The sequence below is a fragment of the Lytechinus variegatus genome, chromosome 1 (assembly GCF_018143015.1).
Source record: "Lytechinus variegatus isolate NC3 chromosome 1, Lvar_3.0, whole genome shotgun sequence".
NCBI lineage: Eukaryota > Metazoa > Echinodermata > Echinoidea > Temnopleuroida > Toxopneustidae > Lytechinus > Lytechinus variegatus.
In genome coordinates, this window is record NC_054740.1 from 15,774,782 (window position 1) to 15,781,371 (window position 6,590).

The window sequence follows — 6,590 nt, forward strand, 5'->3', positions numbered from 1 at the left end:
AGCAATAATATGGGAAATCGAAATGCTTAGAAATAAATGTTATTGAATATTCTGAACGCGTGTGACTTCCTTTGGACACATTTTCTATGATAACATGGGGTGATTTAATCCCAGGTTTTCAGTGGTTATGTATGAATGAAAATATATTTCAGATATGTAATTGTACCCATCACTGTCGTCGTCACGAATAGTCAGTTTACTTACATGCATTATCATGATTATTGTTACAAACTTTGCATGTTTTTTTTAATGAATTGATTTGTGAAATAGTAAGTGCTTAAAGGGAACGCCAGACAAAATATCCGTGATTGGATGCATTGCGGCGAACCTATGCACAATAATGTTGCGTGCTATGTTACTTTAGACTGTGCTCGGTGTCGAGTTTGGGTGTATGTATCTGTCGTGGCGCATGAGCCGGCTAATTAGGGGAGAGCTTTTGTTTCGCCTTGATACGGGACCGGTAACCACCTGCTACCGTGATGATAGCCAGCATGCACCCAAGAAAACTTGAACATGACGTATACACGTCCACAAGGAACATTGTCTGCTTCACTGAGATGTAATCCCTCATTTTACATAGGACACTGTGAGTATTAGAGAGTGGATGGGTTTGCTGCATTTAGCAATGGTAAAGAGCTTGACTCGTGACCGATTGTTCTCGATAATTTGATTCTGTTTCAGTTTATACAATGTTAGTCGTGGCCCGTCTCTTGCAATCGGAAAATACTCTACCACTACTGACTACTAACGTTATTGCTACTATTTCTGTTACTGCTAATACAACAACTATCCAAAATATAGAACATTGTTTTAGCCTGTTACTCTAACAACAAGTTGTTTTTTGTAATTGTTTAAACTTTTTACACAACTTGTTTAAAAAGTATTAACAGTTGTTTAAAAAGTCTAAACAATAGTTGTTACAGTAACGGGTCGAAATACTGTAATATGGTCTTAAGATTTAAACAGCGTTTTTCCAGTGCACTTCTACAACTACCACTACCATGACTACTACTACTTCATCTTATTTTTTCACCACCTCCTCCTTCTTCTTTCTTCCTCTTGCTATTCTCCTCCTATTGATATATAATTCCAATATCACTAGTCTTAATACTAATACTTCTGCTACTATCACCACCACGTCGAGTTCTACTTCTTTTCCAGGTATTATAGTGTGATGCATTGTCAATATCAAACAGAAACGATATATTTCCAATTAGTAATGCATCCCCTTAATGGCAACCCATCTAATTCGTCTTACGTGGCATCTTGCCAATACGACAGGCATATTATAGGCCTTTCCAATGTCTATTCAAAGACATGTCAACCACACTGAGAGGGTCTGTGGCAATCTTGATCACATTTTAAGCAATAAAAGACAGTTCAAGCGGATTCCATGTCCAAGTTCAGGATCGGTCCCTTGTGAGTTTGGCTGCGGTACTTTCAGAGATCCGTATGTCCTCTCGCTATACCAGATATCCTCTTTGTATAGCCAGGTACACTTTTAACCCCATAAGGTTTCAATATAAGAAAACCCATGTCGCTTTTTCACGGGAGAGAGAGGGGGAGGGGGTCGCTGAAAGAAAATTCACTGGGTTTGACAGGAAGGGATGTTATATTTTATAAAAGAGCTGCGTTTTGGATTGTTTTGTTTTCTCTATTTTATACGTGCGGAATTGAGAATAGCACATGTATTACGACGGAAATGTTCCTTTGCTCTTTCATTCTTCAATACTAAGAATGTCGAATTATGCAAAAACGTAGTTGAACTAACCTTTTATTAATATTCGCATTTAAAAATATATCACAAAAAAGAAACATACGTTTGCAATTATATCATTGAATCATGGTCAAGGTAAAATGTAACACATGTCGTATTGCGGTACGTATGAATTTTGAGAGTATATCCGAGCAAGCCATTATAGTTTTCGACTCAACTTAAAATGCATGACTACAATAATATCTTTCCGAAGTATATACAATCGAAACTTTCAACCCGGACTTTCAACCTGCCAGTTGAAATTGTACCCTACAAAAGTTATAAGGTAACCATGGCAACGTATCGAAAGTGATATTCCTTTGGACTACTTGGACTTGAGTCAGCTTGAGAAAAATGGATTGATGTGAGTCGACACTGCAGTCTTAGGGTACTGTATAGACTATTGGTTACATACCAGTCAATAATATCGTACTATAGCACAGCAGGAAAACTAAATTATATCCCCGTACATAATACATGTCTTACAAAGAATGTCTGTGAATGAGTAGTCATTATGCAAATACATTTTTTTTATGAATCATGTTTTCGCGCACTATTCATTGTTTGAAAATCACAACAATGGATAACGTGAATGAAAAAAAAATAAAGAAAAAATGCGGTGCACCTATAGTATATTTCTCAAACACACATAGGAGTTCACAATATTTTATATATATACTCACCGCGGGGACACTATGTGTTGACTCCACTTGGTGTGATAAAATTAGTACGAAGAGGTAGAACATAAAACTGAGAGTCCACGGCTTAATATTTCCCGTATACATCCTTCTAGAGAACCAACATGACAACGACCACGACGCGTGTGAATTCCGCAGTAAGTCCGTCGTTGTCGTCGTCGTTGCCTTCTTTGAAGATAACACTGAGTCTGAATGATGCGCCGATGATGACGACAAAGGCGTTCGCATTGATCGCGAATGCCTGAGATCTGGTCTCGATAGCGAGTTCACTTGGTTATGTGTGGCGTGTGACGCGCACGGGTACGAAGTCGTTGACGACAGTTCATCGAAGTGCGCGTGATCAACGCGCTCCGTGACGCGATTGTCATCGGCGACATCGCGGGAACAGTGACATGCATCTCTCGCACGGGTAGTCGTTTCGCATAGGACATTTGTCCCGGATAGATCCGGGAGGCCTTCTCGGGACAGTCTATCCCCTGGTTTTGCGTCGACTGAAGGTTCCATCGTGCTTTTATTCCTACTACTACACGGTCATGTCAATGGGAGAGACACCGGCAGCTCTCAGTGAAAACCCACTACTAAAGATAGGAACTTGTGGTGAACGAGTCTCCCGCAAAATCAGCACGCCAAATTGACACGGCTCCCAAGGAGATTATAATTCATATAATCAAAGTAGCTCTACGATGTTAAATCAAATTCAGACTCTTTATTTTCAAGCCTGCATTCCAAACCACTCGACGAAAATGAACGAAAAATGTCGGAGATCAATTTTCATTTCCGTGTTTGATGCTATTCCTCTGGGTTAATGTCGACGCCGCCTGCATCCAAATTGATCACTTTAGCTCATTTATCGTACATAAATCCTTAGTAAAGACACACGATGAATACATAAAAAAATGATCATTACATATCCAGGCAGTCGCAACATAAAATCAGTGCGATAAGAAAAAATTGATCAAGTTCAAATTCATTGAAACCCGGCAAGAAAATGTGATTTATTGGCGGTGTAACTTGGTAAAACAAGAGAAGATAAATAAGTACAATGACTGATGATGATGAGGAAGTCTCCGATATCACGTGCTATGGTCGTTAAGGGTCCAAGAGATAGCTAGGTTGTGTCACCACAGAGATAAGTTAAGTGCCTCCCCTATTTCACTTTAAGGAGGAAAGCGCCATGAAGGTGTATGTACACAGTAGGCTGGCTATTCCATAATGGTTACAGTACAAAAACTTCGGATCGTGCCCGCTCACCTCAGTGTATGTATGATACACCCGGTTCGTCGCACTCACCTATTGTTACCAACACAGAACGCTCTTAACCAATAGGGAGCCTGGATGGGGCGTGGCTTAGGGTGAAACATTCCACCAATACCGTGCGTTCGTTTCATCATGCATAATTCCTTTAAAAAAAATGACAGAGGGAAAAAGGCTTAAGGGCTTTTCTTTTATACGAATCCGTAATCCACGCTGTATTTACCCCCCCCTTTCTATGAAGCCATCGTCCCTCGTTCAATGAAGACCATATTTTAGGAGATGAATTTGAGGCAATGCACGTGACACCCACGGCACCCTTTTATCATCTGTCGCAGAACATAGGATCCAAGCCAGACAGGATGATATTAACACTCTTAAACATACACTGCTTATTTTCAAACATACCTTAACCCTGTAGCCTCCCCGAGCATGCTCTTTGCATAAACCGTTGCACATACTTGGCATTCAAAGCACCACCAAGGGGAGAGAGTCGCCCCCATCCAAGACCCCCTCACCATAGATTGTTACCCAGCATTACCCCCCTATTTAAGAAAAGGGGGCAATCTTTAAGACCCGGTCATCCCGTTATCGATTTCCAATGGTCTTCTTAAAAAGATGAATTAACTCGGAAGATTGGATTGGGATTGGTGGTATGTCCTGGTATTTTGTTGGCATCAATATACATGTTAAGACAAATGGCTTGCATTGTGTGGGGAGTCACGCTTGGAGTTTTTTTATCGGTATAGGGTGGATATGATGGAATATAGAAAGGGTACACCAAACCCCCATCTTATATAGAGTTGCTATTGATCCGATCAACCACAACTATGGACGGCCAGCAACGTCAACATCTAAAGTGCAAATTTGTTCAAAATGTTTTCTAGATATGATGGATATTCATGAATTCATCTTGAAGATTCAGTGTGATTGTCATTGTTTACTAAGGACATTAAGCTAATTTCCTGGAGAAAAAAATTCATGGTATGGATGGATTTCCATACAATTGAGATTGATCCGATCAACCTCACCCGTATGGAAATCCATCAATGTCATATTTTTTCTACTGGAATTTTTGCATAATGTCTTTTGGAAACAAATAGAAACTCACTTAATTCTCAAGAAATTGATGTACATGATAGAAAACATTTTGAACAAACATGCATTTTAGATGTTGTTGGCTTTCCATATTTGTGGTCGATCCAATCTATCGGATCTCTTTGTAGACGGAGACCTGGGGTACACAAGGTGTAGTAGGAGGAGTCTACCAACTTCATCCTGGGGGTCTGAGATACGTCCTTAACCCTCACCTCTCGCATATGCTCCATATTAATACAATATTTGCTTACCCCCCCCCACATCTTTAACCCAGGTATATTCTGATATCCACAGTCACAGATCTATATACTTACGAATTCGCTCAGACTCGGAGTTGGAGGTGTGGCTTTTTCACCTGTGTCATTTCATTTATAAGTTTCACTTACAATGGTCATTTGAATCATTTACGACCATTTTATTTTGTTCTGTGAAAATGATATAAAGCAAATTTGAATTTAATGATTTTTTGTAACTTTTTCATAATAAATTGAACAAGGAAAACACTAAAAAAAAGTATGTTACAAAATATTTCCAAAAACAAACCAATAAACAAATTTGTATTTTCTATGAAATATCAATGTAAGAAGGTTGCAGGGGTTGCCACCAATAGCTTAGCTTGACTGCCTGGCAACCCGGGGAAAAAACTCATCAAATATATTAATGTAAGCGTGCAGGTATGTAAGGGGGGGGGGGGCTGAGGAGGGACCAAGCGCTTTTCATATGCGTATATTACTTACGTATATTATTGTTTATATGATAGATGAATAGTATTGCCTGTGATAGCTGGTTTCTGCATTTTGATTATGTATGCTTATTTATATGAATTGTGTTACTGACCGTGCTGATACCTCAGTCACATTTGCTCTACGACGGCCGTATAGGGCGAGTTGAAAACAGGCATGTTATCATAATAATTTGAATAAAAATAAATTATAAAGCTGTTTTCGACTCGCCGTACGGCCGCCGTAAAGCCAATTTGACTGAGGTATACGTCCATCGATATTATCTCATTGTTTCTTTTGTAAGTTCCTGTATTATTTTGTAACAACTATAATTTCAAATGTATGTATATTTTTATTTGCCAATTAATGAAGAAAAACGTCTGCCAAATACGGTTTCTTTATACATGTTTGTTTATAGACCGGGCGTGGTGGCTCAGTGGAAGAGCGCCCGCCTTATAAACGGGGTTCGATCCTCGGCCAAGTCATACCAAAGACTTATAAAAATAGGACCTTCTGTCTTCTTGCTAGGCACTCAGCATTTCGATCGGAGGAATAATAATAATGTTATGTAGGCGGGGCCCACCTGTAGAGCAGATTTCTAACTGCAGTTGCTACCCTGGGTAAATAAACGTTATTATTATAGGCTACATGTACCTGTATGCCTATAAACACCTACGTCATATACATTATGTAAATACATGTATATATACATATGTATTCCACATCAGTTAATTTCATTGTATATACACCGTTTTGCCCACCAAAAGTTATGGACTTATCTCACATCTGCCCCGGTATCTAAATGAGAAGTTCCCAATATTATCTACCATTTTTTTTTCATATTTTAGGCTGCCTAATTGCTTCTGTCATTTTCCGTATGTACATAACAAACAATATTCAATCTGTAGTCAAAATATACGTTGATATCAATGCTTACTGTTATGAACAAATTATTTCAGTCTAGTTCTCAAAAGGTCAGTAAGTACATGTAAATTGGATTTTTTTTCTATTTGAAGTACTTCTTGGAAATCGACCACATAAGGAGCCAAAAGAGTTTCGGGTCTA